At 32.2% G+C, this 23975-nt stretch overlaps 1 long non-coding RNA gene and 1 pseudogene across 2 annotated transcripts; one reads left to right on the plus strand and one right to left on the minus strand.

Moving 5' to 3' along the window:
- The first annotated feature begins 559 nt into the window (after positions 1–559).
- Positions 560–2531, plus strand: LOC143225700 (C-reactive protein 1.1 pseudogene; annotated as a pseudogene). Its single transcript, XR_013013991.1, has 2 exons — positions 560–699; positions 1634–2531. The product of XR_013013991.1 is annotated as a C-reactive protein 1.1 pseudogene (transcript).
- Positions 2532–19213: 16682 nt separating this feature from the next.
- Positions 19214–23382, minus strand: LOC143227176 (uncharacterized). The gene is made up of 3 exons (XR_013014921.1): positions 23310–23382; positions 20030–20172; positions 19214–19589 (listed from the first exon to the last, which is right to left on the minus strand). It is a non-coding gene; the product is annotated as an uncharacterized LOC143227176 (long non-coding RNA).
- Between the last annotated feature and the right edge of the window lie 593 nt (positions 23383–23975).

A 23975-nucleotide genomic window follows, 5' to 3' on the forward strand; every position in this document is an offset into this window, starting at 1 on the left:
TAAAAACTAGGTTTCTAAATTCCCGTAGACATTCCCCTGTCCTACTGCAAGGCAGGATAGTTGAATTTTATGGTTTACATGAACGATTACAAACATACACGGAAATACCAGTGAACTAAACAGAACTTATAAATTTTCGTCTCAGTTATTGACTGAGTTTTATCGTCAAACTTCTTCTCCTTTACTCGTGACAAATATATACACCAAAATTTTATTTTGAGCATCAAACAGTCGTTATTCATGTAACTGCAAATTATGATATATTTGATGTTACTTTTAATTTTTAATGGTAAAGCTGCACAATGAACTGTATCCATCGCGAGTATCGAAACCCAATTTTCACTCATAAGTCCCTTGAATTATGATGAGCCGTCAAGAGGACTTTTCACTCATCATTTTTGATTGACCTTTTCTACAAATAAGATGTTTTGTTATACATTCAACAGATGGCCAGAATTGCTATTTCATATGAAATCAATATTATTTATAACCTCATATTTGGGTTTGATAAATAGTGATGTAATATTTTCAAGCCTCTAATTAACGTTTCCCAGAAATAAACGGAAAAAGTAGCTCTTAATTACGAGGTCACCTTGAACAAAGTTGTCAGTCTAGTTTCGTTTCCTTACGTTGCAGGTTGAGTATTTTGACTTCGAGATTTTCATCGCTCTATAATCTGCACATCATCAGAATTATCAAGTAAGTGTATTTTAAAATAGGAGTCGCAAGTGAATCAATTTCGTTGTACCTTAATATATGAAGTTACAGTATGTTCAAAATTCTGTAGTTTCTGTATTAGAATGTGACAGTCGCGTTTTACTTAGAATTATAAGCTGTACAACATTAAAGTGTCTGTTGTAGCTGTTGAGAAACAGCTGATAACCCTGTCACATACAGTAAGACTGAAAGTAGAAATGACCTTGGCTGGAATCTTATTATTAAAACTGAAGAAAACATGAATACCAAGATCGAAATGTTCCTAAGTTTCGGTTCTTTAACAACATTACTAACTGGCAACCCTCCCAGTGGTCAGCGGTATGTCGGCGGATTTACCACGCTAAAAACCGGGTTTCGATACCTGCAGTAGGCAGAGCACAGATCGCCCATTGAGTAGCTTTGTGCTTAATTCAAAAAAGAATCTAAGCGGCAAATTTGATATGTATATTACTTTTCTCTGAGAAAACAACAATAGTTTTGTTTCTGTTAAATCGTGCCTTTAAAAGAAATATAGTTACATTGTAATAAACATGTAAATTTCCAAAATGAATTAAAACGTGATATTAAACGAATATTTTTCACATGTCCCAATGTGAAAGCGGAACTCTTGAACGAAAAATAAATATATTTATCTCTTTTTATAAAACTTTTGTACGTAGAGTATGAAAGTTTTATTTAATAATTCGAGATTCATCACTGAAAATAAACACCAGTGATGTCCGTTTCATTGCGTTTTTTTAACTTTCAACACTAACATAACGTTCATCCATATTTTAAAACAAATAATTATTAAACTGAAAATTTTGAGCAAATAAGTGGTTAAAACAGTAAAAAATGGTTTCGTTAAATAATAAAAACTGTATAGCAATAAAGCTCGAAGTTTTGTTTTATTGTTTTAACTATCATTTTCTTGTAGAAATCATGCAACTATCCAGTCTCTTAACTCGTGGACTTGCCACGGTCTTCATATTCTCGTGGAGTTTATCATATGCTCTGGAAGAAGGCGAAATTAGCAGTAAGGTTAAGTTTCCTCCTTCTACAGCCAGTTCCTTCCCTCGTTTGGTGATGGATGGCACGTTACCAAATCTCCATGAATTAACCCTCTGTTACTGGTTCAAAGCCCATCGTTTGGATAGAAGACTCCATGTATTTTCATATGCCCAAAATGCAACAGATAATGAGATTCTAGCTTATGTGGAAGCAGGGAATACTATAGGTTTAATTATTGGCGGTAAAACACAGCTACATATTGCATGTCCCTCTGACATAGAGGTTGGAAAATGGCATCATGTTTGCTACCTGTGGTCTTCTTGGGAAGGAAGCTCATCTCTGATGATGAATGGTTATCGTTGCTATGGCAATACTACTGGGGTAACTAAAGGAAAAACAGTTCAAGCAGGAGGTACTGTTGTTCTTGGACAAGACCAGGATACAGTTGGTGGTGGATTTGTTGCTTCTGAAAGTATGGAAGGGGAGCTGAGTGAGTTGAATATGTGGAACTCAGTACTGAACAGTAACCAGATATTACACCTAAGTAATTGTGCTGATGTATCGGAAAGACATCTGTACGGAAACATAATTCAGTGGGAAAAGACATCTTTTATGTTTTATGATGGTGTTGTTCTTTCTCCTAATGCAATTTGTGCTTAGAAAGTATGAAACAATACGATTACATTTGTGTAGAATCGATAACCGTAATTTTCTAAGAACTGTTTGTGTATTTTAGTTTCAAAATCTCTTTAGTTTAGCTTACAATAACATTGTAACTCGCTTGCACATTTTTATCGTAAACCTTAATAAACTGATTATGAATATTTTGTGGTGTGTGTTTTAATATTGTTAATTAAAAATGTCCTCACGGACGAGCCATTGAAACGTTATCCTACAAAAGCATTGCTTGGCTCATATTAGGCATCTTTGATATTTGCTTCGAGAGATAAACTTTTGCAGGTTATTTCATATAATTATTATAGAAATAAATAACAATTTTCTTAACTAAATATAATAAAAACCATAGAAGGTTGAAAATTTATGGGATGTGAGTTTATTTGTAATTTAGCACAAACCTACACAATGGGCTATCTATGCTATGCCCACCACAGATATCGAAAACCGGTTTCCTGGAGTGTAAATACAAAGGCAGACATTCCGCTGTGTTAACTCGGGTGCTGGGATGTGAGAGAGTTATATCTGAATTAGACTACTCCTCCACTTTAGTTTATATGAGGGATGTAATGGACGAAGGTATCGGATATGACAAAGTTGACGATTCCTGAGAAGGTTCTTAGACATACATATCGGAAATCGGTTATCGCATGGATTTTCTTCATGCGGTGAACGATGTCTATGTTGAGTTTGCTGATGTTACTTTCGATTTATCACCTGTCTTGTTGGTTTAATATTTCACCACCATGTATTTATCGAGTAATAAATATAACAAAAGTAATTTTATGGAATCGAGTTTTGAAACCAATATTTTTTTCCCAAAATAATACATTTACCTTTGATAAATTATTGTAGGCAATGAGGAGGTCTAAGTTTACTTAATATCCTAGTTTAAACTTCATAAAAATTATGCGTTTATGTGTTTTAACATAATATAAAACTGAAAATTATAACTATGTGTGTGTCGGGAAATTTCGACCAATTTTACCCAAATATTATGCAAAAAGTATATATTAAGAGATTAAAAAAATAATATACATTCATAAATTCGATTAATACTCAGTTATTAAACGTAACAAAACGTTTTTAATGAGTAAGACTTAGTGAATGTTAATTTTTTAATGCTTTAATCTTGAATTTAACTGTAATGTGAGAAACATGTTTTCGTAATGTAATGTATTTAAATATATGCAAATACCTATACAACAAACCACCAATTAGGTAGCATTTCAGAATGTAATATTCAACAAACAAAGGAAACAATACAAAAAATATAACCAGAAGTTTATCTATAATTAGGTATACAGTTACTTCATGGAATGTCTGTGCTCTGTCCATCACGTGTATCGAAACCTGGTTTCTAGGGTAGTATATCTGCAGACATGCCGCTGTACCATTTATCAGCAAATTGAAAGTAAATTATATAGAAGGATTATGTTCATTTGAAAAAAAAAAGATATAACAATTCTACCTAACGGTAGCTTCTTCTAGTTTTCTCTTGTTATACCTTAATCTTCTGATCAATGATAATTAAAAAATAAATTTCATTTCTACACATTGAATGTTGAAAAGAACAGTGACACATTTTTTATAATGATATTTTTCTTTTTTAAAACTACAGTATTTTTCAATTAACACACCTTCACACAATGGTCATCTCTTTACTATGAATTACCAGGACAGAATTACTAAATTTGAGAGTCACATAAACTAATATGTAGCATTTGTAGGCAATCAATGAACTCATAAATATTAACAGTTTAATATTAAGTAGCTCAAATGTCTCCAACAGTGACATGTATACCTCTGCTCTCTTTATAGAATATTATGAATAAATTTGAGTTTATTTGAACTTGGATTACATAAAAATCTATACTGATTTTCAAACTTATAGAGCATCAAGCCAATTATTCTTATCCGTTACGTTTTGTTGTCAATCTTTTCTATGAAGTGATGTCAACCAGAAAACAATTTATTTGTTAGTTGCTCTTTCTTCAATTAATTTTATTAAAATAAAGGCAAGAATCTATAAATATATATTAATAGTTTAACGCTATAAAACAGCCATTTCCTTAGAGAAATAAATTCATGTTAATAGTTAAATCAAACAGTTTATTTCAAACTGATAAATGTATTTTATAAATTATTTAATCAATCTGTATTCGATTCATCATAAGAATCTCATACAATTAGTTAGTTAACATAGTCTTAAATATTTAATATTTTACTATGTGGATGTTGAATAACATTTAAATGCTTTATTGAGACCTACCTGAATATTTATTATTATATTTACACCTTCTAAAGAAAATTGTGTATTAAGTGTTGTTGACCTTAAACTTTCAAATATTATAAGTTGAACTTAATATAACTACAGAAACAATATTCTTTCACTTTGACGTAGTATATTAGTGGTTGCTTGTATGACTTTACTTAGATTTTCCTTAAGGTACGAATGTAACTGCAAACAAATTAAAAAGATCGAAAAACACTGTTATTATTGTGTATATTAATAACCCAATTCTGGTGTGTTTTAAATGCTGAACTTTTGCTATCTTAAATTAAATAATGACACCAAAATATCGTAATAACACGAACCTAACGGTAATTTCCTATCTGTTTTATATTAGGAAACAACACTAAAAATGTGGTAAAATATTTTTCTACTTCAAATTTTTTATAGTATTAAAACAAATAGTATATATAGGAGAACCACACTAAAAATATTTTCCCTTATGTATAGTAATCTAAAATAATATGTTACACTTACCAAACACATTTTCATATTTTTATTTAAATGTGTTTTTTTGTGTGTGTGATTTTAACAGTGCAATACTCTCCACGGCCACTTAGAGATAACTGGTGACATAAGAACCTAAGATTGGTGGAAGAAAGTCAGAAAGTAAGATAAACATAGTATTATAAGTCTCTATAATCGACTAATCTTGGAAACGCAGTAACCACCATCAGGGTTAATATGTGAAAGTTTAGTTTAGAATATGTGCAGATCAAAAACCGTTAATACGTTAATCCACTTTCAAAATCAAAGTTGGAAATCAAGATATAGAAAGTGAATCGTTATGTTACAAGAGAGTATTGTTACAGTGTTTGGTGTTGTATTAAAATGAATTTTATCATGTCTGATGTTTAATTTTGATGTTTATTATTAAGCACAAAGCTAAACAAAGGCATCGAAGCCAGGTTTCCAGCAGTATGAATCCACAAACATACCGCTATGCTACCGTGGAGTTCCTAACTGCATATCAGATCAAATTTCATCCGTTCCTTTAGTTTAGAATAGTTTTATTTTGTGGGCCGGATTTTAAACTCTTTTGCTTTCCTATTTTTTTATTTAATCAATTTAATTTTTTATGTTACTTGTGGATCATTGGCATATGTATGTTTCCTTTCGTTTTGAGCCTAGCATGGCAGATGTGTAGGGCATTTGACCTCTAATCTAATGGTGGTGGATTCAAATCCTCATCCAACCAAACGTGCTCGTCCTTTCAGCCGATGGAAAATAATAATGTTACGGTCGATCCTACTATTCGTTTGTACAAGAGAAACCCAAGAGTTGGCAGTGAACTGTGATAATTAGCTGACTTTTCTCTAGCATTTGACTGTTGATTTAGAGATGGATAGCGCTGATAGTTAGGATGTAGCTTTGTAAAAATATTAAAAACAAATAAACCTTCCATTTTGAGTTTCCTGATGTAATGTTATGAATACACATAGAATTTTTAAATTATAATATCTAAAAATATAACTAAAACCTATATTTTGGTTTAGATTTGTTCTTTATCGTGTATACCTACGTGATAAACAATTCAGTCATCATCTTATTGTTTTATAAACCTATTTCACAGAAACACATATACACATGTATATGGGAAAATTTTAAAAAAATTATTTGTAAATATTTTTTTCGGTATCAAAACATTATTTAAGCATGTGTAAAACTTATTAAGAGTTTTAATAAATCGAAACATGCAAATAAAAGTCACATGCTCAAAATTAATCAACAACAAAAGCTTAAATATGAAAAAAAGTTATGTGTGATATTAGTCTAAAATTTTTACTACATCTTCATTCAAGAGTAAAAGTGGACGCTTTTATTTTGTTTCTCGTTTTAATTAAAGTAATTAAATTAGAGTAGCCACATTATAAGGTGAAAGGAGTAGTGATATATAAATACTAGTTAGGCTAACCAAACTAGAATAACCGTTTCTAGTTGAAGTTTTAGAAAGAATCATGTGGGTGGACGGTTATTATTGATTACTAATTAGCACAAATTTTGCATATTTTATGAAACTATCTTAGTTAAAGATCATTTGGTATCATGTGATATTAGTTTAAACAATAACCATAGATGATAATACTCGATGAAGCTTCACCGATTAGTTGGGGCGATGCCAAGAAACCGTGAATATAAGTTCCATGTTGTTACTGTAAAAAGAATTACCACAACTTTTTTGTTATTCTTTCTGTGAAGAAAAGGTATGTTCCAAGTAATAATGTTGAGTTTCTAAAGTTAATATGGGTTACTATCAATTATCATTTTGTGAGTTGCTGTAGTTTGTTGGTATGCGCTGACAAAAAATAATAATATCTAATAAAAAATACATTACGTGTGAAAAGAAGATGAGGTCAAGGAAGGAGTTGAGAGGGTAACTTAAAGGACTGAAATCAAAACTGGTAGGTAGCTGCTATTATAGCGTTGGTTAGAATTTTACAATAAATATTCATTTATTAGTTGTCTACTCCGTGTATTTCGTTTTAGCCACTTCTAAATTTAGGGAAAAGAATACGGCCTTGATAACCTGGTAACTCCTATCAGAGTTAAGAACAGATTTAGTCCTGATTTATAATATAATTATATATGCCACTCAAGGTTATTTTCCGCCTGATGCTGTTTTCCGACTGTAATTTGAAGCACAGATATGTATGTTGAGATTCTTCAAATTCATCTTAAAAGTGGTTAAATATGGTATTCAGACATTTCGCAGTCGCAATTTCGCACCTGACTCTTGTCAGCCAACAATTTGACAGCCAAGCTCGTTGGCAGTGGACAGTTTCGCACCCAAAAAAATTGGCAGCAGATGATTACCCAGTGGATTATTACATCAACTATAGCATTATTAATATCATAGCTTTCATCGCTCGATAATATTAATATCATAGTTTTCATCTCTCGATAATGTTATTCGTATTATAGTTTTCATCACTTCATAATGTTATTAACATCGTAGTCTTCATGCTACATAATTTATAATCAATCCATTGTTTCTATGATTTGTTGTTAACACATTGTTTAAAACAATTACATTTACGAGAATGTCGATGAACGTTTGTATTTTTGTTTATGGTTGAATGGGCTGTGACAGCTACACCGCTAATGTCGAATCTCAATATTTTAGTTCTATCGTTTTGTTTGTTTATTTAGCACAAAGCTACTGAATGGGCTATCTATGGTGTGTCCAGTGCCATTGTTGAACCCGATTATTAGTAGTATGAGCACTAAGATTTACCGGTGAACCACTTAGGGCAGGTTAGATGATACCTTGAGATCATGTTATGTTTGGAGGATAATTACCAGCACGTGAGCTAGTCTCTCTGTTTCTTTCTCATCAACTCGGGTATTCTGATAAACTCAGTATTACTCTGTAACATGTACCTTGTCGCTTAAACATTTGTGAAAATACATAATGATAGATATGAAATTAAAATATATTGTTAAAAGTTAAAAATTTTAAACATGTAAAAATGAAGGAAATGAACAACTAAGTTCTATTGTGATGTTGGCTGCCAAGAAACGGGTGCGAAATTGCGGCTGCGAAATGTCGTAGAACCAGTCATGTCTCTTTGATTTCGATGGCAACAAGTCTGTCATGTTTCCTTTCACTTATAAAATGTTTGAAATTCTTGCTGTCACATTGATCAAAATAAGTTTTTATGAGTGTGGGAAACTTAAGGTAGAAGAATATTACAAGATTTAAAAATGGCACCTATTTAGAAACACTTTATGAATTTGGAAATTTGGTTTTTAATAAATAGAAATCGATATTTTGAATTAAGCACAAAGCTACACAATGGGCGATCTGTTGCTAAAAAGATTTGTTACGGCTACCGCTACACAGATGAAAGTTGTATACTCATTAAAAGGGATCTCGTCTGTTGTTATTTTATATACCTTTGATAATGAAAGATGACATACGATAATACGTAAATAATAAATCCTTATTTTTAATAAATCAGCGGAGCTACAAATGCTAAAACGTACACACTTTATGCGACGTGTGTATTATGGCGGGATCAACTAAAACAGCCAACAATGGAGTTACAAATGGGATGGCAAGACAAATCATTTGAAAACAGCGAAAAAGTGAAACATATATTGTGTTTAATGTGTGTTTCTTTAATTTAATATTAGAAACTATCTAAAAATCTCTTTAGGTGCAAAATGTATTTAATTTTTTAAACTCTACACTTTGAAATCGAATGGTGCGAGATAGGAGCCAGCGCCAGGCCGTATACTATGAATAGAAGGCCTGTGATCCTGCAAAATATTCCCCCAACCCCTCGCCCTTCTTTGCTCCCAGGGAACATTCTCAGATTTTGGGTCCCTCCCATAATTCATACCACATCCATACCGGTGAGATAAATGTAGGATACGGGGATATTGCATCCAGTCATGAGCAACCGAGTTGTGTAGTTAAAATAATAAAAATTGTATACCCTTACGAAAATCGGGGGATACTATGGATCATGCATCAGCATGCGTATGCGTCTGCAGGGATTTCCTTGTGTTCACTATACAGTCCACAATTCCTTTCGGATTTCTGTCCAATTTGGTGAATATGTTAGTTAGGTTGAGATCTGGCCAATGAATGTTTTTGGCCACCCCCGGGGGTTTGTAGCAAGAATTTGCATTTTGAAGTACGTTTTTATTCGCTAGATTAAGGGCAAGTCCGAGGATACACCATCGGTTTGCAGGTGACCGACATTTGCTAGTTGTTATTGTTGAAATTTATCATAAAATTTAGTTAAATAAATGATACATTTTACGTTCCAGAATGAAAGCCCGTGACATTTGGATGCATGTCTTTCATGATATTTATTAATAGACAATGTAAAGTTTGGTAAACTTTGGAGTTAAACATGGCAGAACAATCAGAAGTTTTCAATATTTTCCCTTGAATTAAATGTAATTATAAGGTTAGGCATTTTAACAAGCTTCTTTTACATTTTTTTTTTTTGGTTCATGAGCATGAGCCTAGATTTGTTGTCCCATGTGGGGTTAATGGATGTGAAAGACCATTCAAAAGCATCAGATGTTTGAAAAGACATATAAATTAAAAGCATGGATGGTTTGCTATTACCAAAATGCATGATAATGAAGCTGCTGATGAATGTGCCGAGAACTTTATGAAACAGAGGTATAAAAACCTGACAGTGATGAGGCAGTTGATGGTAATAAGCAGATGGTTGTCACAGACAAGCGAAGAACCTTAGCTAAAACAATTCTGCAGCTGCGTGTAAATGAAAAAAATTACTCACAAAACTACAAGTAATTTTTTTTAAATCTGTCCTGTTCTATTATGGCTGCCAAAGATGAACATTTATTCCAAACCATAAAAAAAACATTGATTAGTGGGGGGGGGGTTTCTAGAAATAGTATAGTTGCAGTGATGGAAGCTTGCAAGAAAGAAAGTCTTGACTTTAGTTCCATGATTAAAAATTTTACTAACCACAATAGTTTCCAGTGGTACATTGAAGATAATATGACATTTGTAAAACCTGTTGAGTATGACCTGGAAATTGCTGGTGATGGGAAACATGACACAATGCAGTATGTTTCTTTATTAGATACTCTGAAGTGTTTGCTTAAACATGATATCTTTAGCTAGGTTGTTTATCCTCGCCAGTCAGCTGATGATTGTCTTAGAGATGTCGTTGATGGTGAACATTTCAAAAACTATCCATTCCGGCAAGAAACTCCCCTTGCCCTTCAAATCATTCTCTATTTTGATGAGTTTAGAGCTGTAAACCAGGCTAGAATAAGATCTCCTGCTTACAAATATGCTGCTTTCTACTATCAGTTAGGCAATATTGAACCTGCTTTGAGATCTCAACTTCATTGTATATTCTTAGCAATCTTGTTGAAGAGCCAAAATGTAAAAAAAAACATGGGATAAATAGAGTGATGAGACCTTTGATTGAAGAACTATCTGTTTTTGAAAACATTGGTATTGACATTGTCAAACCAGAGGGAACATTCAAATTTAGAGGTGCACTTCTTGTTGTTGTTCCAGATAATTTGGGAAGCCATGCTATTGGAGGGTTTCTTGAATCATTTTCTGCTCTCAGATCATGTAGATTCTGCTTGGTACCTCGGAATGATTTAAGAAAGTTGACTGATATTTCAAAATGTCCAAAGATATCTATTGCATCCTATAATTACCAAGTTTCAATGATCGAAACTGAACCGACTTTGTCAAGTACATTTGGGGTTAAAAAAAGATCGTCCCTGAACGTTATGCAGCACTTTCATGTGACAACTTTTCTACCACTAGATATATTACATGATCTTTTTTAATGTGGCTTGGTGTCAGAAATTTTAGTTTTACTCATAGATCAGTATGTCTTGTCTGAATAATTCAGCCTTCAGAACCTTGTAAGCAGAGTGAAGGAGTTCCACTACAAAGGAACTGATAAAATTAATTGGCCTGAGCTTGTTATTTTGAGAGGGTCTGTACACATTAAGCAAAAAACTATGCAAGTTTGGTGCCTCTTAAGGTTATTTCCATTCCTGGTGGGTGATGCAGTGCCAGAAGGCAAAAACAAATGGGAAGTCCTGTTGGCTTTGCTGGATATGGTAGAAGTGATTTTGTGTTCATCAATGTCATATGCAAGCATTGAATTCTTAAATGATGTGATACAACAGTTCCATTCTCTTTATGAAAAATAATTTCCAAATAGAACTCTCAAGCCAAAGGGACATTTTACTTTGCATTACCCAGAGATGACCTGCAGATTTGGTCGACTGAGGAATGTGTGGACCATGAGATTTGAGGCCAAACATAGTTTTTTGTTGATGTTGCAAGACGTACCAAAAACAGGAAGAATCTAGCCAAAACAATGGCAATGACACACCAATATAAGCTCTGTTCACGTTTGGAAAGCAATGGATTTCGTAGAATAGATGCATTTGACCTGACTAATCCTTCAGATTGCCTGTGAATTAACTCGCTGAAGAGCGAAACCTTGTCAGTACATTTGTTGGGGAAGACAACTTTGTCACTAAAGCATCAAGTTGTAAAGTCAACTGCCTCACATACAACACAGGGACAATGGTTGTTAGTAGCTAAGAATTCGACAGTCTTCAATTTTCTTCAGTGATCTGTTGTTTCATTCTTCGGGAAAAACCTTTTTGTATTGTCAAAGATACCAAACTGTTGATTATCACAGGCATTTTCATGTTTACATTGTAGAGCCAATGAGAAGCTATGAACTCTTGAGCTTTCCAGATCTTTATGATCATTACCCATTGCCTTGTTGTGTGAACAATGGTGAAAATATGGTTATCCTACATCACTACATTCGTGGCGACTGAATGATGACACATTTTAAACAGAACTCGGTAATCAATGGTAAATTTTAACCTATTGTATGTAACTTCGTGTGTGCCTAAAGTGCATAACAGGAATGGCCCTATAACCACTTGTAAGGGTGTAAATGTATTTTGCAAGAAATGTGTTCATTAGTTACAAAATAAATTAAATGGCATTTTTATGTTGCATAATATTAGTGAAGAAACAAGTGAAAATTTTGTGGGAAGTTATATTTTTTTTTAAATACACACAATTACATATATCTACCAAGGAGGGGCTGTGAAAAATACTATTTTAATACTTTGAAATATTTGTTTTGTTTGTATACGATGTAACATGACTAAACTAATGAAACTCAACTAATTTGACGCTAAAGAGAATACATTATCAAGATGAACTCGTACAACTGATTTATTAACCAATATGTGTATAGGGCCTGGCATGGCCAAGCGTGTGTCAAGGCGTGCGACTCGTAATCTGAGGGTCGCGGGTTCGCATCCCTGTCGCCTCAAACATGCCTGTCCTCCCAGCCGTGGGTGCGTTATAAAATGACAGTCAATCCCACGATTCGTTGGTAAAAGAGCAGCCCAAGAGTTGGCGGTGGGTGGTGATGACTAGCTGCTTTCCCTCTAGTCTTACACTGCTAAATTAAGGACGGCTAGCACAGATAGCCCTCGAGTAGCTTTGTGCGAAATTCAAAAACAAACAAAGTATGTGTATAACTTTCAGTTTCTCAGATTAAACCTGAAAAATGCCAATAGTGGTTTAAAAGAAATACTGTTTAGAATAATTATAGTTATACCAGGGCAGTTTTGTTATTCATTCTCAATAGAAATAATTCTGTCAATTCTAATTGCAGGAGCTGTGGAGGATGAGGCTTCGTCAGAAATTCCAGAATAATAGACAGCGGAAAGATTTATCATTGCTTATAGTCCAAGAAAGAAAGGAAGAGATGAAAACTGCAACAGATGAATCCTCACCTCCAAACCACATCTCAGAACAGAGGCTATATTGATTAAAGCAATACTTGGGTGAAAAGCCAGTTTGAAAGAATGAAACTTCCATCGAAAAACACAAGGAATTGATAAAAACTCGTCTGCATTGCAGAAAAAAGGGCGATCTTTGTAAAGTGGACTTACTTATGGACAAAACTCTGCATGATCGTAGGAAACTGGTCATTGACAACACTCCTGTCAATAAACTTATAGAGCATTATCCTTTCCTTGTGGCATCACCAGGACAACTATTGAATGAATTTAAGCGGCCAGAAAATGATGCAGAAAAAGGAGTGTCCAACTTTCAATCTCAATATAAGGACTCGGTAAATTCTCACCTGCAGCACAGAAACGTATCACCAGAAAATAATCCATTGCTAGCATTTCTTATGAAACAGTCCTCATACATGCATGATGTTACATCTAGTATTGCCATTCTTGGTATCCCTTTTCTTCTAAAAGAAAGTGAAAGTATCATGGTGGGTACTGAAGTTAGGGAACCTCCTGAGAGTGGTATATACATTCAATGTGGTTTCATTTCTCAATTTTGTGATCAGGAATTCAAACTATATGTTGAACTATACGATGTTGTATAGTGTATTGAAGTAATATCCAGCTAATTTCATTGCTATATCCTAAAAATTATTACTTAAGTGTAGCGATTAAGCTGAAAACGATAGTCTAGATTGGATGATATCTCAATAGATTTAACACGTCTGATAAATCAGAGATTTGTCATTTTATTTCCTCATTGGCAGAGAACATGAATAAAGAGCTAAATTAGTATAAAGGGAGTGATACGTAAAAAATTATTAGTTTCAATATTTTGTGAAACTAACGGCACAGTGAAGGTCAATGATGTAGTGTTGATGTTGAAGCAGATATATCATGTATTACAAGACGATGTCCCTTGCGATTCTCAATTTAAAATTTCATTTCTGCAATGATGAGTAAATATAAGGTAATGCATTACCAAATGATGTTCCTAGCGTAATCACTACACTTAAGCCATCATATTCATAACAACATGTAGAAGATTTGAAAAAAAATGTTTTATTGCGACATTGTTTCACTTTAAATTTACAAGTTGACTTTTTTCACTTGGCTTTCTGGTCTTGGACTTCGAAAATAGTGCTAGAAATATTATTTTTGTCGAAAGAAAACTACTCAAACCCAGAATGGCTACTGTGGGTGTTAAAAATAATCTACATGTGTTATCTTTATTTGTATAAGGGAATCTACGTATACATAAAGGTATAAGTTGACTACTGGTTTAAATGCAGTAAACTACTGCTAATGACACGTCAGGTAACTCTTAATCTGTCATCAAAACATAAATGTTTATTTTTTCTATAACTTCTACTTTGAGTTTTTTCTTGTTTTTGAGCGCTTGTAAATTATTTAAAATGTGGGAAGTTAAACTGTGTCAACCTGCATGCTAGAGAAACTACATCTATCATGAGCTAGTCATGCTATTCTGTGCAGCTGTTCCGCTTCTGTGTCATAATTTATATAATAAAGTACCTAAAAGTATAAACATTCCATTTATGAAGCGCTTTGTATTTTAATAAATATTAAATTATTTTTCCATATATATATATATATATATATATGTATAAACTGATATACGTGTAGTATCATTCAAGATACACTGAAATTTAATAACAATCTATTAATATATGAAAATACTACAAGTTCACTAAAATTGCATAAAGCTAAAATTAAATAAATAAAATTTGGCTGAAAGATATTCATATGATTTCATTTTACACAAAGCTACTCGATAGGCTACCTGTGGTCTGCCCACAATGATTATTGAGATTCAGTTTCTATCATTTGAGTCCGTAGATATATTGGCGTACCACTCGAAGGGATTACTGTTTTTTTCAGAGATTTACTACATTAAATACAACTCATGTATCTAGATAGTGAATGAGAGAGGTTGTTGCTCGGGACATATTGTAGCAAAAGCAGTACCCCACATTTTAGGCGATTTAGTTTATTAAAAAAGTTGTGGTTAAAACTTATTATTTACCAGCCAGGAGCAGACCAAGAATTGTTAGTGGATGCTGTTTTCCTTCTAGATTATCAGTTGAAGTTTAGGTAAGTTTATGGGCAAATAATGTTTGTGTAAGTTCGAAAGAAATTCTGAAACAAAGTGTTGTGTATCACTCACCACTTGCACATTCGTCTATACCTAAAGAAAGACATGTACATGTATAATAATTTTTCTATTTGCCGTGACTTCTTTTATCGTATTTTTTTTCACCAGTATTGTATGTTATATTTGTTTAACATTAATTTATTTACACGTTATTTAATTATTTCAACGTCTAGGAATATCTTAGTTATCTCTTCGTTACAAGATGGTGTTATTAATTGTTTCAAACATCCGTCACTTATTCTGTTATTTAAAGTCAGTTGTCTATCTTAGAAGTTTTAATAGTTTGAAAATAATTAAACGCATAACCATATAATATTTTCTTTAATATAAAATTTCTCTGTCTATGTCCAGTTGTTTCCTTTTGGTTTCAAGTCATCCAGTCAATAGCGTAGATTTTGTAAGCATGGGTCTCTTTCATACATTTTCGATATTTAACTGTGGCTTCCGGCGAACTGAGAAAATATTGGACACTTGCATCTAAAGCTGCCCAATTACGAGCAAATTTTCTTTAATGTTGAAAGCTCTTGTAAAATTCCTTTGTAAACATGCCCACTACTGGCCAAACACATTTTTGGTATAACTTATCTGAAAAAAAAAATTATCTAAAGATTTAAAATTTCTATTCATGCTACACGACGGTTATCTGCTCTAGTGATCTCTAATTTAGCATTTAAAAATCAGAGGAAAGGCAAGTAGTTTATTATCACCCACAGACAACGCTTTGGCTACTTTTTTCACAAACATATTGACCGTCACATATAACGTCCTCATGACTTAAAGGGCGAAGATCTTTGGTTTAACGAGGATTCGAACTTACGACACTCAGTTTGCGAGTGGAGCGTCCTAATCAGCTGGCTATGCCGACGCTATACGATTAGTGGATTGGAAAGAGAAACTTAGTTTAAATCTGCTTATTTTAAAGCTTATCAATTGTTTGATTATTTTGAAGCCAAAAGCACGGATATAGAAAATAATATTGTCAATGTTGGCAAAAGTATTACTTAATCCACTTAAAATACTGACTTACCTCATTAAAGATGGGATCGTTAGATATTTTACAAAATGAATATCGTACAAAATGGTACCTATTCTAACTTAAACTCGGTCTAGTAATAAACGAAAAACGAAACAATAATTTTGTTACAATATATTATTTCATATTGACATTTTATTATTATTATATATTTCGTGTCATTTTTATTTATAGAAGTTATATTGTTGTCTGGTATTCAATATTATGTGTTTACAGTCTTACTCATTCAAACACTGTAAGATCAAGACGTTGTTGACATCTGACATAAAATAACACCAAATTTGGCGTTTTTCCTGCTTTTGAGAGGTGACTGCATATGGATGTGTAGGACAATTGAGGGTCTCGACTTTATGAGATAAGTGTGTTGAACACCTCGTTTCCCATGAATTTTCTCTACCACTGGATTATTATTAAACCAGTCATCCTACCCAGTTAAAGAATGTTAGGCATCAGCACATAGGTTTAAATCAGTTTTGTTTGTTATGGAATCATACTAGTTTGTGCGTATGTTGAACTGGTGACATCAACAGCTGGTAGTTCAAGATTTCCAGTTGCTTGATTGCGAACAAATTGGTTTTTATGAGGTCATAGAGAGAAAACTAACAAAAACATAAACACACACATTCAAATACTATATATCTCAACTTTTACAGAAATGTGTAACGCGCAATTTAAATAAAAGAAGAAATTGTGTTTTAAGTGCCTTAAGCTATATCTTGTCATTAAACATAAGAAACATATAACGACAAAGACTTGTCCCGAATACTCTAAATATGAAACCTTGAAATATTTAAAAGCCTCCTCAGTAGTTAAGTGGCTAAGAACATGGTTTCGATACTCAAGCTGGGCATTGCACAAATAGCACAAACATTGTACAGTTTGGTGCTTAATAACGAAGAGGAACATATTTAGAAATAAATAATAATATTTACTTTCTATCTGCGTCAATCACTAGTGAAGTATAAAAACAATGATTATTGTTTATCTAAATTATCTAAAATTTTAGATCTGCAGATGTAACCGAAAAGTAAATGTTTCATGTATCACATATGTACATATATTTAATAGGAAATTTAGTGTCTGCTCATCATCCAAGCAGCGTCATTAGAGTACAAACTGGATGAAAACTTCAACGCAGCTTTCAACCAGATAAAACATTTCTAAAACCTCATCAACAGCTGCTGTTAATAAGTTCATATTTATATATGCACTTTGTGGATTTGTAATTCAACCCTAAATATCTGATCTGTTATTTATATATTGTATGTACGATACCAGATGAGAAACGTGTAGAATGATATGATTCTATTTTGTTATGAAATTCCATATATGTAACAACTTTCACCACTTCTCCTCACACACAGAACAACAACTAATCAACAGAACCATTTTCCTCAAGCTAGAGCTTATATTAGTTAATAGTAGTAAGATATTTGTACATTAGGCTGGGAGTACTGCTCAGAGTATAGGACTATGAAAATTAGTCTAAGGTTCTCAACCTTATACCTCAAAAACGCGTTCCACCCTTTGAGACCTATAGAGAGATGTCTTTTACCTTGTGTAGTCTAATGGAGATCATATTATGACCATTAACAGTTGTTGGGTGTTGTTCACTAGATAAGTTGCCTCGAGACAGTAAGCTCGAAATTATAAGCATCTAGTTCAGATAAATCTTGTACAACGTTCGACAAATATCTGAAAGAAATGAACTTTCTAACGTAATACTGTATCTTTCTCTATTGAGAGTTGTCAATTTTCTCATAATTTCTCTTTATGTAGGAACGCCACATAATGAATTAATGTTAAGTTAGAAAGCAAAGAACTGGATTTTGATCCCCGTGGAAGACTCCAACACATATATACGATCGTGCAAATTACTGTTTAACTGATTTTATTTATTTATCTTACAGTATAAACTATCTCTCGTGAGTAGAATGTGTTTAAATTAAACTCTAAATATTTATGTCTCTAGAATATAAAGAGTAAATTAAATAAATGACATGAAAATAAAATGTTAATGAAAATTTAAAATTCTATGTCGTTTATAAATTATTTTGTTGTTGTTGTTTTGTTTTCAAATTAATAATGTTTAAATTTCTTTTGCAGTGACACCAGAAAGTTTTAGGATTTACACTACTAATGTCAGAGGTTCGATTTCCCTTGGTGGACACAGCAAATATCATAATGTAGTTTTGCTATAAAAACATATATTATTCATATGTAATTTTAAGTCAACATAAACTATGTTTTACTATTATTTAAGGATATACTTTAGTATATTGTTATAAATATAGTAAAATCTTTTTTAATTATCTTGTATAATATTAATGCTGAACAAATAAAAATGGAAACGAATAACAAAAGATTCTCATAACATTTTCACAAGCTCTTTTAGCAATATTTGGGTTTAGTTCTAAGGATGAAGTTTCTAAACAAAGAAGACATCTTGAAAACTTAGTGATAGTTAAACTACAATACTGCCCTTTTATTGAAAATTCAGAAAGCTCATTGTTTAACCTTAAAATATAAAACTTGCATTTGAAATCCAGTAAAGTGCAGAACTTCTATCTAATTGCCTGTTTTGCAGAAATCTGCTTCACGCAAATGTTATTAACTGAATAAAACATATTTTCATCCATAGCTCGGCATGGCCAAGCGTATTAAGGCGTTCGACTTGCAATCTGAGTTCGACTTTACTCGGATCCGAATAATGAGGGTTCGAATCCAGGTCGCACCAAACATGATCGCCACATCAACACTGGAGACATTATGATGTGACATTCAATCTCACTATTCAATAGTAAAATAATAGCCGAAGAGTTGGTAGTGGATGGTGATGACTAGCTACCTTCCCTCTCGTTCCATACTGCTAAATTAGGGACGGCTAGCGCAGATAGCCCTCGAATTGCTTTATGCGAAATTCAAAACAAACAAACAATTTTCTTCCACTTTTTTATTTTATTTAGTTTACACATGATTTTTGACATATTAAAATAAAGATTTATCTTGATAATGTTTATATTTCATCGCAAAACCGCATATGCTCCCAGTTGCACATCAGTATGTCTGTGGACGTAATAACAATATGACAACAACCAAATATATATATATATGTGATTCCAATGACAACTGCAAATAGTCTGAATGACGGGAGAAGAAAGATGTTTCACGAATATCTTTATTCCTAGACTGTATATTAGAATAAAGTAAATTACCACAAGGTAACAAAGAACCTGTTCAACGTGTGATACCATGCAAATGCGTCACCAAATTGTTTTTACGGACAATGGAGGATTTCTGTTTAATAGCAAAACCTCATTGAGCTGTCGGTTGTTCATATCGAAGGGAATGAAACCCTGGATTTCAGTGTTATAAGTCTGTACACTTACCGCTGTCCCATGGGACTAAATAAAATGGAAGGAGAGAAGAATGAGCAAAATTAATATTGCATAAAAATGGTGTTAACATCTTTCTCGCTAATAAACCGAATATTAAATAAAACTATTATTACCAAAGTAGACGTTGAAAACATTTCGTTTTACCCAAAACTGCTATGAATTTGTTGTCTTATTACTTGTATCAAATCTTTGATGATACCTTCCTGTATTAAAGTAACAATAAAGAAAAAAACTATTAATGGTTGAAATAAAAGCTAATAAGAATTATTTAGTAACTATAAGTTTAGTCTTTTAAAATTTATCTAAAACAGAAAGTTACTTTTAAAGTGCAAAAAGAATTTTTAGTTTTGATTTCATACTGAACTGCGCATTATATGATCGAAACTATTAAAAATATTGTATAGCTACCTCTACATGAGAACTTCCGACTATAAGGATACACTTACTCTTTCAGCATTACGTTGTGGCTCGAAACATGGGACAACTTCTTCCTCAGCAGCACACACTAATAACTAAACTATATCTAACACAAGATCGGCTAAATAAAAATGAGCTTGTGGCTTGTTGCTAAAGTTGAGCCAAGATGTATCTAACACAAAATAGAAGCGTTATGTACATATCATGTGTTTGTCACTATCCGAAAATTAAGAAGATATATTAAATTAAAGAAAAATGTCTGAAAAATTATTTAACCAACAATATAAAGCATAAACTTGTATTGTAAAACTTCAAAACAAAATTACGAAGATTATTGTAGTTGTTGAATCAACAATTAAAAACATTATGAATATTTTTCATTAAAAACAAAGAAGGTTTACTTTATTTGAATGGCGAACTTTATTTTACAATAGTGCAAAATATTAAAAACTATAAACTGTATTCATCAACCATAATAGTCTTAGAACTTTACTTGTTATGACTATGGTATTTAGTATGTATTTTTGCTAAATGATAATTTCCAAAACCTATGGAAGAACAAGTATTTTGTGAAAGTAGTATTTTGGGTAAAATATATATCTATATGATATCAAAAACTGTAATTGTGTTTCAAATATGATCGAACTATATTGTGTCATTAATTTCTCTACATAATAAAGTTTTCCAATTGCTATAAAATAATATCACTAGATTGCTTCTTCATTTAAAGGTGTATTTTGTTCTTTTAAGGCTTTCTAAAAAATAATCGTGTTTTGTTAAATTATTTGTATTTATTTCACAAACACTGTATTTTATACAACTGAATACAGTTGTCCTTCTGTTCTTTAATAAATATATTGGTTCATAGAGAGCGCTGCTGAAACTCGTTTAACCGTAGGTCAGTTAGGGACAGAAGTTTTCAAATGAAAGCAATATAGAATGAGACAATCAGTAATTCTGGCCATCGTAAATGACTGTCATAGCCGAGGTTGCTTATTTTCAAAGTTATGAAAAGGCTTAACTTGATAAACAACGTAAAGTTTTCAGAAATATACGCGATTGTCAGATTTCGTAATTGCTTCATTTGAATTCCCAAAACAACAAATATTTCTGCCTACAGAAGTTGTGGCCTTATAACAGTCTATGTCCTGACAATTAATAATAAATGGTCCTTGAGCAATAGAATGTTAATTTTAAAATATTGTTAGTGGATTTGTTTGTTTTGTATTAAGCACAAAGCTACACAATGGGCTATTTGTGCTCTGCCCACCACGGTTATCGAAACCCAGTTTTTAGCTTTGTAAGTCCGCAGAAGTACCGCTGAGCCACTGGAGGGGGTTGTTAGTGGAAAAGAAAAGTAATGAAAATATCAGTAAAATAATATGTATCATCGTTATTTTCTACTAGAAATATGTAGAAATAAAATTATTTTTTTAAAATTTATCATTGATCACAAGATTAAAGTACAAGAAAGAGTCAACTAGACGAAGCTACCTTTAGGTAGAGTTGAATATATCTTTTTTTTCCTTTCTTAATGGACATACTATTCAAACAATTTTCATGCCTTATCTAAAGAACCATTTGCAGACATAGAAGAATCTGTCTTCAAAAACTTTATTTATGTAATTATTTATTTGAAAAGTTGTCATTCAACATTTGTTTTATTCAATATTTTTTAAGCTACTTTGAGGCATCTGCGTTACCTTTCCCTGATTTTGAAGTTTCACATAAGATGTAAGGTAGCTAGACAACACACTAACCGCCATGTTTTTGCATACCTTTTAACAACAAACAGTGAGATTGGCCGAAACATTATGATACTCAATATGCACACCTAAAAGGGTTGACGTGTTTAGTATTCAAACCTGCAACCTATAGATTACTAGTCATGTGCCCTAAATGTAAGTATAAAGTTTAATCTAAATTAATCTTATAAAACTTTTAATTTTAAAACCGTACAAATTTAATAATTCTTATGAACATTAATATGGTTTTATTTTAAAAATAGAATAGTGTTTTGTTGTACTTGTATCTAAATATATGTATGTCAAGTTATTAACACAGATTGTAAACCTTATCACAGTTAGTCCCCCGCTGGGGTAACGGTAAGTCTACAGAGTTACAACGTTAAAACAAGGATTTCGATTTTCCTTGGTGGACTTCGCAGACAGCCCAATGTAGCTTTGCTACAAGAAAAACACATTAAATACGATAAACATTCACATGTCTTACTAATTACAAACGTTTTTGTGACGTTTAATAAGTGAGTATTAATCGAATTTATGAAAAAATATTATTTATTTCCGCTTTGAGTATCTACTTTTCAAATAAAATTTGTTTAAAATACGTCGAAACTTCTCGATAAATTGTTGTTTTTTATTGTGTCGAGATTGACGGATTATGTAAATTTAGACAATTTTATTTGTCTATGTTGATTGTCTCCAGTGGCCTGAGGGTGTGTCTGTGGACATACAACGCCAGGAATTAGGTAGAACACAAATAGTTAGTTCATTATGCAGCATTTGCTTAACTTAAAAAAAATACAGTGTTGAATATTAAAACGTAAATGCTTTTATTATATTTACTACTTGATAATTAGATAGTGTTGAACAAATTTTCAGAATCAAATGTGAAACTCTTAAAACAAATTAAACGTAAAACTGAACTAATAAACTGATGTCTCTGTAGAAAATATAGATGTGCAAAAAAGTTTTGTCTATGGTCATAGCCACTGATCTCAAAACTTAAGGTGGGCACCTACCACTTGAAGAATATTCAGGTAATAATTTGTCTCCAACCAAATATATATCAGCACCTCCAGAGGAACAGTCGTTGGATATTTAAGTACACTAAACTGCAATATTCAGTACATTTATTCTACATGTCATAAATTTCAACTGTTTCTATGGCATGATTCCTATTGAAATCATTTAAAGATGTGGTAGGATTATTTTGGACACATTAATTATGTAAAGTAACTCGTAGTTATTTATCTCTCTTGGGATATATAAAATAAGCCTAAGATATACTAAGCCATGCTCACGTAACACAGCATATTAAAGGCTCGTCTTTGACGACATTTCCAATTTATAACTTTAATTAACAAAACAAAAAACATACTTAATAAGAAAACTGAGTCTTATGATGAAAAAGTGCAAGTGATCACAAAGTTATTATCAACTAGACTTGAAAAAGGTTTTGAATATAACATATACTCACAGTTCCTACAAACTTGCAGTTAATGATTCTATACAAAAAAACATGTTGTTACTTTGTGCTTAACCATAAATTTCATTAATTGTTACATACCGAGTCAACCTGAAATGTACAAAATCCATTTCTTTCATCAACTCTTCCCGCCCTTCTGTGTAAGCTGTTTAGCTTCTGTTCAACTCTGTTTAATAATTCATACAATATAGTATCTAAAATATAACTGTTCCATTTATGCAATACCTTTGTCATTTGATGAATACTAAGATATTTGTGCATGAACTTTTATATACGTAGGAGCGGATATGCGAGTAGTGTCAACCAGGATATAAGGACATAGCAACTGTCGCAATTTAATATTAAATTATTTTCTACAGTTGTTAAAATGAAAACGCTGATACTTCTTAGTTGTATAAATGTATACTGTATTGCTACTGAGCTTAGAATTATTCTACAGTAAATATCTGTGACTTCATGCCGATAAATTCAATGAAAAATGAACAGTATGTACGTCACTTGTTTCCAAAATAATATATACTAGCAACAATTTAAACGTGTGTCGAATGAATTCTTCACAGAATATACATAATAAGCATATCATAAACACTATATACACAGTTTTCTTCCTATTGTCAAAGGTCATCTTAGGCCTATTCAGTTACTTTGGCATTTCAGTTGACAAGACGAACTAAGTTAAATATAATTAACTTACTTCATTGTCGAATTACCAAAATTGTATCTTACACTTTTCAATCACTTTAGAAT

The sequence above is a fragment of the Tachypleus tridentatus genome, chromosome 9 (assembly GCF_004210375.1).
Source record: "Tachypleus tridentatus isolate NWPU-2018 chromosome 9, ASM421037v1, whole genome shotgun sequence".
In the NCBI taxonomy this organism is placed as follows: domain Eukaryota; kingdom Metazoa; phylum Arthropoda; class Merostomata; order Xiphosura; family Limulidae; genus Tachypleus; species Tachypleus tridentatus.